The sequence below is a fragment of the Haemaphysalis longicornis genome, unplaced genomic scaffold (assembly GCF_048455015.1).
Source record: "Haemaphysalis longicornis isolate Haplotype H1 unplaced genomic scaffold, Haemaphysalis longicornis Haplotype H1 scaffold_2, whole genome shotgun sequence".
Taxonomy (NCBI): Eukaryota; Metazoa; Arthropoda; class Arachnida; order Ixodida; family Ixodidae; genus Haemaphysalis; species Haemaphysalis longicornis.
Genome location: NW_027526295.1, coordinates 209237802 through 209251849, shown reverse-complemented (window position 1 = coordinate 209251849; position 14048 = coordinate 209237802).

The window sequence follows — 14048 nt, the reverse complement described above, 5'->3', positions numbered from 1 at the left end:
TGATGGAGTACAGCAAAACCTCACCAACGTCATATCCGTCCCGGAAATGACATCTCCAAAAAAGGTTCCATGGACGCGGCCGAGCTAGGATTCGAGCCCACGGTCACTCTGGCCGCAACGGGAGGTGTGACACGCTCTTCCAACTTGGCTATGAACTTTAGCCTGATAAAGCTCTACGAACGCGCCTTATATCCTTCTCTATTCAGATGGCGCTGCAGTCTAGGAGAGGTGAAGCGAAGTACAATTAAACCCTATTATAACGAACCCCGATAGGGCGAATTATGCTATATATGTAACAAAGAAATATCAGTTACGAAAAATACACGCGAAACACATTCTTTATAACGAAGTTCACATCTGATATATCGAACTCGGCGCGCCTAGAATCACCGCCGAAATGCATGGTCTCGGAGTGTCGATTGAGATGTTGATTGGCTGCGATGGAGATGTCGAGCCACCCATGAAGCGACGTGACTCCCGGCACTTTCCGTAACTGTTTCCGCAGCGCCTGACTCACGATTAAACCCTCCCAGTCAGCGAGTACGGAACAAGATGGAAACATCGATGAACTGTGAGAAGAGCTCGCCAACATTCCAGATGTTGTGCTGAAAGGAGTGCCCTTCGAAAATTGCCTGAGTGTCGACGACGACGTTGCCTTCACTGTGAGCCCCTCGGACACCGACACCCTCACCGATGTCATGGCTGCTGGCGCTGCTGGAGGTACCGAAGAGACGGAGGATATCGCGAGTGAAAGCCGCCCGATGCTTAATGAAGCGCTTTCAGCAGTCAATGTGCTCCACCAATATTGCTTCGATATTGAAGGGTACGGACTGCAGCTGATGCAAATGATGCCTCATGTAGAGAATGCTGTGCTAGTTGACGCCGCCAGAACGTACGTGAAAACAAGAATCACCACTTTTTGGAAAGTAGGTAGTTAAAGCGGAAAGTAGCTTTATTGCTTGCAATAAATAGATTGTTTTGTGTATGGTAATGGCATACTTTATTGTGTTCGTTTCTGCATGTGGGGATGGCGGAGGAGGGAGGGTGGGGGTGAGGGGGTCCCACGTATTGTAAACTAGTAACAAAAAACTCGTTATAGGCGGGTTCGGCTACTTCGAACTACTGAATATATCGAACTAATCGTGGCGCATTTGCAGTTCGCTATAACCGGGTTTGACTGTCAAACCCGGCTATAACGAACCCGGATAGAGCGAATTATGCTATATATCGAACAAAAATATTTCCGTTACAGAAATACATGGGAAACATATTCCTTATAACGAAGTTCACATCCGATATATCGAACTCCGCGCGCCTAGAATGGCCGCCGAAATGCATGGTCTCGGAGCGGCGATTGAGATGTGGATTGGCCGCGACCACGGAGCAAGAGCCGCGACTGGGACATTGCGCCTTGCACGGAGCGACGTGACGGCCGACACTTTCCGTAACTATTTCGACGCGTGGTACTTACGACGGAACGCGCCCAGTCAGCGAGTCCGGACCAAGACAGCAGCATCGGTGAACTGTGGGAAGAGCTCGCCAACGTTGCCGATGATGTCGCGAGTGAAAGCCGTCCGATGCTTATAGTGAAGCGCTTTCGGCAGTCGATGTGCTCCGCCAATGCTTCTTCGATTTTGGAGAACGCAGACTCGTACTGCTGCAAACAATGTTTCGTGTAGAGAATGCTATGCTAGTTGTAGCCGCCAAAACGAAAGTGAAAACAAAAATACAAAAATCACCGCTTTTTGTTTTGCAAAGTAGGTAGTTAAGGCGGAAAGAAGCTGATTATTTTGGGTATGGTTAATGGCTACTTTACTGTGTTCGTTTCTGCAGGGGGGGGGGGGGGGGGGGGCTACCGCGCAATGCGAACTCGTAACAATAAGCTCGTTATAGGTGGGTTCGGCTATATCGAACTATTGGATATATCGAACAAATCGTGGTGCAAATTGCAGTTCGCTATAAACGGGTTTGACTGTAGTGCGTCATGACGCTAATGAGCGCCGATATTAGGCGCCTCGATAGGGCGGCGTATAGCAGCCCCTTTTTTGTGATGCGGCGGATAAACACCGCAGCTTCCGCAGCATAGACGACTGCAGGTTTGGCGACCCCGTGCACGGTGAAGGAATAATTCCGCCAGCATGGCACCGTGTAAGAAAACTGTTTTTTTTAGGCAGAAAGGCAACGACCCCAACTGGCGAATGTCGCTCTCCTGACAGCTTTTGTGCGACGAGAGACACCAGCGGGAAGCGGAACGCGTTCACGCATTCACGGTCGACGCTGCGAACTCTGCCTCTCGCGTTCCACAGGCTGAGCTCGTCGCAGCGCAGGCATCTGCCATACACGCCACGGATCAGGACTGAAGTGGTCGCACCTTTGCCGAAGCGACCCACCAGCAGGACGTCGCTCACCAAGCACACCCACAAGACTGATGCCGACCCGCAAATTATGCTCCTTTCGCTGTCGCGGACCGTGGCTTCACCAAACTATTCACTGACAACCCGTTCGGTTTCGTTCGCACGGTTTGCGAGAGCCTGGGGCTTCAATCGGATTTACACAATGCTCCGGCGCGTGTAATCCAGTGCTTAACGTTGATGCGTCAAATGGTGCCATACCTACAAAATATAAATAGGGACGTGCAAGTTCACATCGATGTACAATAAACATTCAACTGCTCCTGTGAAGGCACAATTCACTTTCGTGTTTTACCGATTCCTATGAAAGAGGGATCAATCACATTTTTTGACCTAGAGATCGCGCCACTGTCCTTATGGTTCAATATTGCGAACGCCCAATACAGCTAAACCCCAGCATAGCCAATCCCACCAGGACGCCAGCTTCGCGGAACTTTCCTCATCCTAGAGTGAAAGAGCTCTGCTTTTTAGTATTTCTTGCATTTATTTCAATTAACAAAGTGTCTTTGGTGACTGTAACGGAGCTGAGTGAGCTAGAAAAGGCCAGCTCTTTCTATCTGAACAGCGTTCTATTTTCCTTCATTCTGACTTTAAGTGTCTAGCTCCGTAGTTAGCTCCGTAGCCTGTTCGGCCTCATTTTAACCTTTCTGTTTTTTAAGGCAGCATCGCCAGAGCGTATAAAGATTAGCTACTGCCCGCTAAGTCGAATGTAGAAACGTGAACCGCTGTGGTGGCTTAGGGGCTCTAGCACTGTGCTACAAAGCCGAGGGACGTGGAGTCAACCCCAGTCACGGCCGGGGGCCGTTTTTAAGCGAGAGCTTTCTTAGTGGGACCAACGGCGTCCTGTCAAAAAAACTAATGCATTTCCTTATAGACCGGTTTATCGTTCGAAAAGCTCTCATAAGGTCTCTGGGCACACGGCGTTTGCATGAAACCGGGCTCCCATTGTGTCAATACGGTTACTTGAAAATTCGCGAAAAAGAGGTGGTTCTAGATAAGGAGCACAATAGGATGCCTTTATCTCATAAACCACGCATCGGTAAACATCTCGAAAAATCGTCGCTTGAGTTCGTTCTTCGTTTGCGATTTGGGTCTTTGAAGGCTTGGCGATCGATTAGACACACTTGCAGCGAAGGTAGGACGCACTTTTAGCGAAGGTTTTGCCGCATTTGTTCATAGTTTTGATGTAAGAAAACTTTCGCTATTCTCAACTTTTTTTTGCAAAGGGATGGTGAAGTTTTCTTTAACGGAGGCGAGAAAGTAAAACTCCCCGCGTCAAGATTTCTCGGCACATTATAGATCCCCATTTGGTCCAAACTAGTCCATGCCCTCAACTAGGCGTGCGTCATTGCCTATAGGTGTAGCTTCAGAGCGTTAAATCACCGCAATTTGAGAATCTGAAATGGAGAGAGCGCTCTTCCAATTATATCAGCTGCGTTTAGAGCCCTAGAGAATGCCAAAAAAAAGCATTGATCAGTATGCTTGTTGATTCTTTACGCGTGGAAACAACTTTTTTTCTTGCGGACCAAACCTTCCGTAATATCTAAGCGTAAAGGCTACCATGTCTGGACTCATTCCTCTCTTCAAACAGCGCTCGTGTTTCTTCAACAGCTATACAAGAATAAAAATTTTTGGAATGTATATTATGAATTTATTTGTTTCTTACAAATCAAAGGCGGTCTTTTCGGGTAATCGGTAGTCGGTATTGTCAGAATTAAGCTACGGTAACCATTAGAGATTGAAGTTCAGATGAACACGCTGATGTGGTGTGAAGTTAAGCGTCAGTAAAACGGTCGCCTGTGATTAGAGCTTTTCAGTTATATTTTTGTTTTCGCGATCAAGTTTGTGTTTGTGCTTGCGTTTGTGTTTACCTCAGTCCTTCGTCCGTGTCTTGTTTGCGCCTAGTGAAGATGAATCTAAACCAACCTGCCCAGTTTTTTGTTTTGATGCAAGTTCACCCAGGAGCATGCCTTTCTTGATATAAGTTATCTGCCTGTGGCTCCTGGCCTGCGAGGACGCAAATGAATCCCGTGGACAGTGTGCTACGACCTTGCATCGCGAACCCAGTGATCCCCTCAGGGGCAAGTGACCCTGCAAATTGCCGCGAAAAACAAGCATTGTAGTTGTCTGTACGCTACACTGGTGTAATTATTGCTGCGTACCTTTAAAGTTGAAGCTCCTTTACTCAAGGTAAACACTCAGAAAACACCTCCTTCCGACAATCTGACCTTGAATCACTCTTTTGTTCCAAATAGGGGTGGGGTTCTAAGAGGGTTATAGGGGGAAAACGTAAGTTTGCACGCCATAAGAAGATGATACGATACGCTGGCTGCATCGAAGTTCACTGGGCCTGCATGCGCGCCTGCAACGACCACTGCAGCCTAACAGTGTATTTTTGTATTGCGGTGCACTCGTATCGCTCGACAAACTTGGCTTAACCGCGTTCAACAACGGCAATTCTTCAAGAGAAGCAAAGAAGGTATGGGTGTGTATAGTTTACTTCAGACATAATTTGCTCGTTCCAGAAGGTTCTGCAAGACACCTGCATCGCCAGAATGCTGTGATGATATGATGGCAAAATATTGCAGCGGCGTTACACACTGGGAAGGTTTCGGCAATGGGCACAGGAGGAAGCTGCGAACACGAAATTGTGAAGCTACACTCCCTATTCCCGATGATCTCTGGAAGAACAATGTTTAGGCTGAAAAGAAATATTACTCTGAAACTTTTCACAAAGCGCGATGAGTATACGGCCGTTATAAGCAAAGTTTTCGAAACCCTTGCGCGCGTTAAGGAGATGTCACACAGTTGCGTGTATACCTGAGGAAATGCACGAAGCGGACGTCTTTACGTACTTACAATTTCACGCGAGAACGCGCAGGATCACTTTCGCAATAGCTTCGCAGCAGTAAGTCTTCAAGATCCCATGCCACTCGAGTGGGATGTTTGGTTGGGACAATCTTGCTACGGATGGCCTGGACGTTTCGAGTTCGACGCTTGTCAATTAAGCCGCTCAACCTGAGGATATCCATGGGACCAAGGCATGAACGGGTCGACCTCGCGGTGTGCGTTCTTGAGTTTCCCGCCGACTGTCGGAAATAGCTCCTCCTCTCTATTTACATGTAGACCCCCTTCGAACCCTCTCCCCACCTCCCTTCCAACCCTTACCGTCCCTTCGTCTCCTACCTGTGTATGGACAGGGACATTAATAAAAGAAAGAAATACTAAATGTTTATTTCCTGAAAATGCTAGCGAGGACTTGGTCCTTGCAGGCCCGATGTCGTAGGTGCCCTCAGCCCAGAAAACCTCTGGTAGTGGCTGCCGTCTTCGCCCGGTTCACCAGATTCTTCTGCCTCACGAGATCCTCGTCAACCTTAATGAAATATTTTGGGGGGTATCGCCCACGTCCGCGGTTATATGTAAAGTACGAAAAATTACCCCTACCCAAAAAAAAGCCTAAGGAAGTTGCTGCGTTACAGGAAAGCATAACCGTGCTATCACTGAAGTCATGACACTCAACAGGCATCGAATTACCGACAACCGATCCCATCGTGCACCCATCGACGTCCAGAAGGTCTTCAACATCGCATCTACGGCAACCAAACTGAAGATGTTATGCTGAGAGCCCGTCCCATAAATTTTATTCGGACTACGTACACCAGCACAGTCGTACGCTGAAAGTAAGGCCTACGGTATGCTGAGGAGTGCGCCCCCCCCCCCCCTTCCGACATTCCTCAAGGGGAGCTCAAGCTACGTCAATCCCTTCCCGTGGAACTGCCTCCGCCTTACCTAGCACCGAAGCTGAGCCTGGACGCAGATTCAGAGTGACGGGCTGTCCTAATCCACCAAAGTGTGTTAGGACTGGCAATTATGTTAGGAGTGTCACCAGAGCATCGGTAGTAAGCAAACGTCTCATGGATTTCGTTAGTCCGGTCGACTTGGCTGAATAATTCATCCTCCCTTTTTTATCTGTTCATAGGACTCGGGTTTTATTCCATAAAATAAACATTTTTCATACACTCAAGCGAAATACAACCTGTTACGTTGGTAACACTCTGCAACTTTGTCGGCTAGCTACGTAGTTAGTACCGTTACATTTGAATAATATAGGCAGTTGAATGTTAATGCGACGCCCGCGGACCAGTTTGGGGTCTTTTCACTCGCACCTACCGCCAATATACTCGAGCATGTGGCCGAGCTGCTGGCCACACCGGTCATTTTCTGCCGGCATCAGAGGCTTATACTACACCAGGAAACAGAACCTAGAGCGGTCGGAGCCGTAGATGGGCGCCGCAGATTATAGGTACAGTGGGAAAAGGGAAAGTCGTTCTGCCAACGCCATTTTCGCCCTGCGTCGTCCAGCACGCTAGCGGCTCATTAGCGCGCGGTGTTCTTTGCCTGACCAAGGCGGAATTGGTTTTCGTCCTTAGTACTTTCTTTACTCATATTAATCCTTAGAAAATCCGATCAATTTTTTTCCCATTTACTTTCTGAAGGTGCGGATGGCGTGCCATGGCGCTGCCGATCGATGGTGGGTTCAAAACGTGAGCGATTTTACACCACCCTTCCACTCGCGTGAGCCGGTCTCGTTGACTCCAGGCGGCGGTAATTTGTAACGTGAATTGCTTTTTGCCCTGGCTGTGTTTCCGGATGTGTCCGCTTGGGGAATCACTCGGTATCGTATCTGCTGAATGGAATGTTTTATTTATTGGTTGATAAGGAGGAATCAACAGTCACCTGGGAATACTATTTTTTTACAAGGTCGGGACGTCCCACGAAGCTAACTAACCGCCCTACTGAACAGTAGTAAAGTTTGCTGTACCCACCGGGGTGGCTCACTGGCTAAGGCGTTCTGCTGCTGATTCCAACGACGTGGGTTAGATTCCCGGCCACGGCTTCCGCTTTTAAGATGGGGGCGAAAAGCGAAAATGCCAGAGTGTTCGAGATATCGGAGCCCCTTAAAGATCCCTGGGTGGGCAAAATCAATCCGGAGCCCTCCGGTACGTTGCGCCTCATCGCGTGTGTAGCGTCGGTGCGTATACAATCAACATCAATCGATTAAATTTTGTGCAGGAGTAGGAATAAAAGCGAATAAAAGTGGCCTTCGTCCTTAACACTAAACTTCTCTGTTCTAACATCGTAGCTATTTTGCGCTATAGGTTCTGGCCAAAATTGTGTGCGTCTATCGGGACCCGTCGACAAATAATCGCGCTCGCTCGCTACAGATCTACTGTAAAATTATCCGTAGCTCTCAATATAATTTAGTTATGTTGGAAACAAATACACTTACGTGGGACGCTGCGACAACCCTACGCCTGCACCGAGTTTCATTTATATTAGTTAGTCCTCAGTGAAGCTGTATACTTTACAGAATTACCGTCTGCTGTCAATACATGGACGTCTACGGGAAGAGTATGGTGGCGTAAAACTGCTGTAACTCTTATTTTATCGAACCTACCCAAACAATGTGGTTGACTCATTTGTCATATGAATCGGTAAAGCACGAAAGTGAAATGTGCAGCGAAATCCGCAGCGAATAGAGCATGATTTGCGGGATGGCGGCTGTCTTGTCGGTGTGCTTGGCGAGCGACGTCCTGCTAACAGTTCGCTTCAGGAAAAGTGCGACCACTTTGGTCCCGCTCCGTGGCGAGTACAGCAGACGGTTGCGTTGCGACGAGCTGAGCTTGTGCAACGCGAGAGGTAGAATTTTCAGCTTGAACCGTGAACGCGCGAACGCGTTCCACTTCTCGCTGGCGCTTCTCTTCGCATCAAACCATGTCAGCGTCCGCGCCATTCGCCCGTCGGCGTCGCTACGATATACGTCGACGATATGTGTGTTTGGGCAGATGGCGTGACTCGACGGCATGTGCGCGCACGACTGCGAAATGTCGCAGCCTTGAAGACGTCCTATCTACATAGATAATGATGATGATGATTGTAGGGCTTAACGCGCCGACGCAACGCAGGCGATGAGGCGCGCCGTAGTGGAGGGCTCCGGATTAATTTTGACCACCTGGGGATCTTTAACGTGCGCCGAAATCTCGTACACACGGGCGTTTTTGCTTTTCGCCTCCATCAGAAAAGCGGCCGCCGCGGCCGGGAATCGAACCCGCGACCTCGTGCTCAGCAGCAGAACGTCTTAGCCACTGAGCCACCGCGGCGGGTCTACATAGACAAGGGTCGTTCGCAAGGGTAGTAGCTGCCCACAACAACAACACGCCATTTAAATATACGCCGGCCATGAGACCGCTCCTTCCGCTGTGGTGTGTGATGCAGCCCCGAGTGTGCCTAGATATTCCAGGAGTAAAGAAAAAACGTGATCTTCCAATACCGGCCCTGCAGCAGCTGACTTTGACTTACGTTCACAAGACATTCAGTGACCGAGCCCGTATATACACCGATGGCTTGGTTACATCGTCGTGTTCCGCCGACGCTCTTATTATGCCACGAATGTTACTGCCCAGCAAATTCCATAGCGTTGCCTAGAACCTCCACGGCTACAGAACTTACAATTATCCGTAGCGCTCTTCACACCATCGAACAAAATTCATGCCGGGTATGGGCTATCTTCTGTTATTCGAAGCCTGCACTTCAGTCACTCCAGTCAGCTCTGTGGCGGGAACCTCACGGACAACTACTGACAGAATAAGAATGGTGTACGACCGCGCTGCCCAGGCGGGTCATGATGTCACCCTGCAGTGGCTTCCCTGTCACTGCGGCATTGCCGGCAACGAAAGTGTGGACGCTGCCGCACGGTTGGCGCATCAAACAGCGACGACTGTACACATTCCATTGTCGAGGACGGACGCCGCTAGGGCCCTCCGCATACTTGCCCGCGAAACAACAATCTCTCAATGGTCTACAGAAGAATTCACATGTGCACGTATTGGTGCCCTTGACCCACACCTGCAACATCACCTTCCACTAAGCCTCCCACAGTCTGACGAAACTCTTCTTTCCCGTCTCATGGCTGGGGGTGGCATTCACAAACGATTACTCATACTTGATAGGAATGGGAGCAAGTGAGGAGTGTGGAACGTGCGGAACGCCGGAGATGATACGCCACGTTTTATACTTTCCTGAAAGACAGAAGCTGTCGTCAGCACTGAGGAACCTGGACTTAAGGCGGCCATTTTTGGAGGAGAAGATTCTGTGTCACTGGCCCTCTCTGTCATCCGCTCAGAAAGCGACTAAAGAACTCTTACGCTTTATGCAGGCGGCGAACTTAAACAAAAGACTATAGACTGAAAGCCTCGAGTGGCAATCAGTGAACTTGAACGATTTGTGCTTCAGCTCTTGGCATACCTGTCTGCTCCAACTTTTCTTCATTATTTCTTTTCTCTTTTTTGTCTATTTTCCCATTCCGACGTGCAGGATGGCCAACTAGGCTCTAGCGGTTAACATGCTTTTTTTCCACATCCTTCCCTCCTTCCTACGCTCAGCTTCTCTGGCGGAAAATTCTGGTTCCTGCCTGGCCTGTCGCATGCGCTTGGCGTCTTGGGCAAGAACTGCTCTATTTAGTGACACTAGTGCTGCCTAGCCTTCAAAGATAATCTGTAAGAATAATCTTTAGTAGGAACACATAATGGGAGCCCCATTTTTTGCAGGCGCCTTATCGTCCATAATGCGGTCTGGATGTTCGATTTGTGTTTTCCGTAAACGAATTCTGAGCTCTATGCTGTATGCCGGATAAGCCTGACGCAAGCGCTCGGCGTCTTGGGCCTTGGAACCTTGGCTTTTTTGCCCACGGAGATGAAACCATTGAAGGGTAGAGGTATTCAGCTTCGTCGTAAAAGTGTACCTAAATGTGTTCCACCATGCGTAAAAAGCTCGAGCCGTGCGGAAACATGAATGCAGATTTTAAAATAACGCCAATAAATACAGAAATAAAATTAAAAACATCGGGAGAAGCGCAGAACAATGCCGGCGTAGCTGTCGTCAACCCGTATTTTTCTTGGCAGCGAAATGCGCTCGACGTCCGAAAGCACTTTTCATCGGGGAGAAACTCGTCAAACTAATGATTCCGCCTCACCGCCACGAAAGAAAAATCACAACGAAGCCGAGGACGGCCCTGCAACGAATGCGCATGTTCACGTGGCCGGCGGGCTCGGGCAGCTGGCAGCGAAAGCGTCAGTAAAGTGTAGCTGCTGATTGAATGGTTGATTGAGTGTAGGGTTTAACGCGCCGACGCAACGCAGGCGATGAGGTGCGCCGTAATGGAAGGCTCCGGGTTAATTTTGACCACCTGGGAATGTTTAACGTGTGCCGAAATCTCGAACATACGGGCGTCCTTGCTTTTCGCTTCCATCACAAAAGCGGCCGCTGCGGCCGGAATCGAACCCGCGTCCTCGTTCCCAGAAAAACAGCCACTGAGCCACCGCGGCGGCGCAAAGTGGAGCTGCGCTTTTAAGGCCGCAGCGGATGGAGACACTGCGTCGCGTGGCTCTAGCAAGCCGGGAGCCGAGACCCAGACAACCGATTGAAGGAAGAGAAAGTTGTCGCCGTGCCGGGACGAGGAGTGTTACGATGAAGAAGCAGAAGAACACGACCGAAAAGAAGACAGACGATGGAGAAGCGATGGTTTAAGAAGAGAAAACATACTGCGATCGGCTCGTGTATCCATACGCAACCCTTTTCTATATTTGTTCTTTTTTGGCTTCAGAGTTCTCCATCGAACTTGTGCCGTTATTGTTGAGCTCCGCAGCTTAAACCACCGGCGCTTCTGCTGCCGGTGCCGTCATCTCCGCTTCACCGCTAGTTTGCGAAAAGAGCTCGGTGAGAGGAGCGGATCGTTGTGCCGCACTTCATGAGCGTAGCAGGTTCGCGACGCCTTTGCGCCGTGTGGTGACGCATAGAAAGCGCTCCACCAAGCCGAAGGCGGGAAAAACAAAATAAAAGGCAATATCGAGCCATCTTTTGTTTTTGGAACCGTTAACGTTACCGGTGGCTGCGTTTGTCGGCGCTCTTTTGACGGTGCTGCTCGCCCAGATAATCGCAGAAAGCGGACCAATCCCCGTTCATGCCGCTGAAAAATGGGCGCGGGTTATTGATACGTCAAATAAAACTTGTTTGTTGAGCGTTTATGCGTGTGTTTGCGCGTGTGGGGTGTTGTGCTTCTGAAAGAATCATTGATGCGATCTTTCGCAACGCTTCTGCTTTCGGATTCATGCTCAACGAAAGATTCGAGGGTTCGATAAATTTGGCTTTACCGATTCGCGATGCGCAATATTTCAACGGACGTGGTTAGGGTTATGAAACGCAAATGTGCCACTCGGTTATCTATATTCGTCTGCCCTGGGTATACGCACTGGAACGTACTTTACGTTAGTCGGTAAGAACGGCTGCTTTTAGTCGTCCGGTCGCTTCCAACTATAGGCAAATACGTCAGACCGCGTCGACTTGGCCCGTCTGATAGCGCGGCGTCTAAGAATACCTTAGTAAAATTACAGAGCACTTACATGACCGTTTTGCCTTTAAGCCCCAACTGATAACTCGGTACACTCGCCTTAGTACAAAATCACTATAGGCAAAAAATAGAACAGGTCATGTCAATGTTTGCTTAGATTGAGTGAAGGGTATGCTTAATCGCGTAAAAACGCAGTCGGTAATAGTTAATCTCGTTTGATGACCAGCGGGAGTTAATTTTCACAACCATCAATTTGCGTCGAGGGACCCTTGGAACGATAGAATGGATGCGAGGGAACGTTCAAAGCAGTAAAATTGTGGTAACGACTAATTTGGCATTCGGTAATTGGACATTAATGCTTTCGCACCCTCCGCGGTGGCTCAGCGGCTATGGCGCTGTGCTGTTGAGCCCCAGGTTGCCGGTTCGATTCCCGACCACGGCTGCCGCTTTTCTGATGGAAGAGAAAAGCGAAAACTCCCGTGTGTTCGAGATTTCGGCGCACGTTAACAATCCCCAGGTGGTCCTAATTAATCCGGAGCCCTCCACTACGGCGCGCCTCATCACCTCTGCAGTTTCGGCGCGTTAAAGCCCCCACTGAATCAATCATTAATGCTTTCGCATTCCCAACTCACGAGAAGTGCTCAGGAGCCCTTGAAGATTTTGATTCATTCTGCGTCCGGGTTTGCGTCCCCTCCAAGCTATTTTCGCCATTAAAGATTAGTTAGTGAGTGAGATAGAACTTTGTAGAGCTCCTGAAAAATTAAAACGTGCAACGTATACTTTCTAGTGGCATTGATTATGAGACTGCTTTCAAGCAGTAGAAAAACTGGATGGGTATGTACCAAATTTCATGACAATTATTAATGCTTGGAATTTGTGAGAGCAGACTCCCGGAGCAGCACCTATAGGAAAGTGAAACTACAGGAGCTTGGCTAAGGCACAGTTGCTGAAACCGGCGCTCACATTGTCTCAATCTATTCCGATACTTCTCCCCCGCACTGGGCACCTTGAGTAATTGGTGACGGTATTGGCGACACCGCGGACCCCGAGCCTCCCAACATAAGCTGTAAGCTACCGTGGTGATGTGTTTAAAGGTGAAGGGTAAGAAACCACAAACGGTGGCCGTAAGAGCCCAGGTCAGCTCCGGCGGATGGGCTTCCTGTCTGTCTACCAGGCAGGGAGCTCCGGGACCTCTCAATATATCAGGGTAAGGTTTGAGGAGAAAGTACCCCCGTCCCCTGCTGTTTTCTATGCTGTGTGGAAAATTCAAAACCCCCCTCCAAACGTGATCGGTACCTGAAAAGGGGCCGCACCGAAGTATCTTTTCCGTCGTTTCCATCCTTAACCTTTCCTGAACCGGAAAACTACTCTCGATTTCTTGTTATGGAATCTCGTGATACAGCCGATTCTCTTGCAATGACATCAGTTTTCTTGATTGCTAAATATCTTGAAGGCATAATTGGAAAATCTTACAAGGCTAAAAAACAAAGGACTGGTGAGGTCCTTGTCGAGGTAAACAACAAGCAGCAGGCCATAAAGCTTCTAGCTGAGACACGAATGGGTGATCTGGACATCAGAGTCACACCCCACCGGGGCCTCAACAGCTCCCAGGGTGTTATCTCTGAGCCAGATCTGCTGAATGAAACAGATGCAGACCTCCTTGGTGGATTGAAGGATCAGGGCGTCACGGCCGTGCGGCGCATCAATATCCGCAGAGACGATAAGGAAATCCCCACGCAGCACATTATCCTGACCTTTAACCGCTCGGCACTTCCACAACATATCAATGCAGAATTTATCCGGTGCTCCATCCGTCCCTACATCCCGAACCCGCGGCGTTGCTTTAGGTGCCAGCGGTTCGGGCATGGTACAAACTCCTGCCGCGGCAAAACAACCTGTGCCAAATGCGCCGCACAGGACCACCCCGCCGACAGTTGCAACTCTGCTACCGTCACGTGTGCTAACTGCGGAAGCCCACACGCGGCTTACTCCAAAAATGCGAGAAATTTCAACTCGAAAAGAAAGTGATCAACATAAAAGTGACAGATAACATCTCCTTCCCAGAGGCGCGAAAGTGGTTCGCCTCTTTCCCCTGGGGAGGTACGCCGACGCAGCTCGCCGGGGGGGGGGGGCGGAGTGGCGTCTGGTTTCGGCAGGGACCCAGTACCGCGAGTCGGACTTGGTCCTGCCCCCCCCCCCCCCCCTCCCTGGGTTGCATCAGGTAAAGCCCC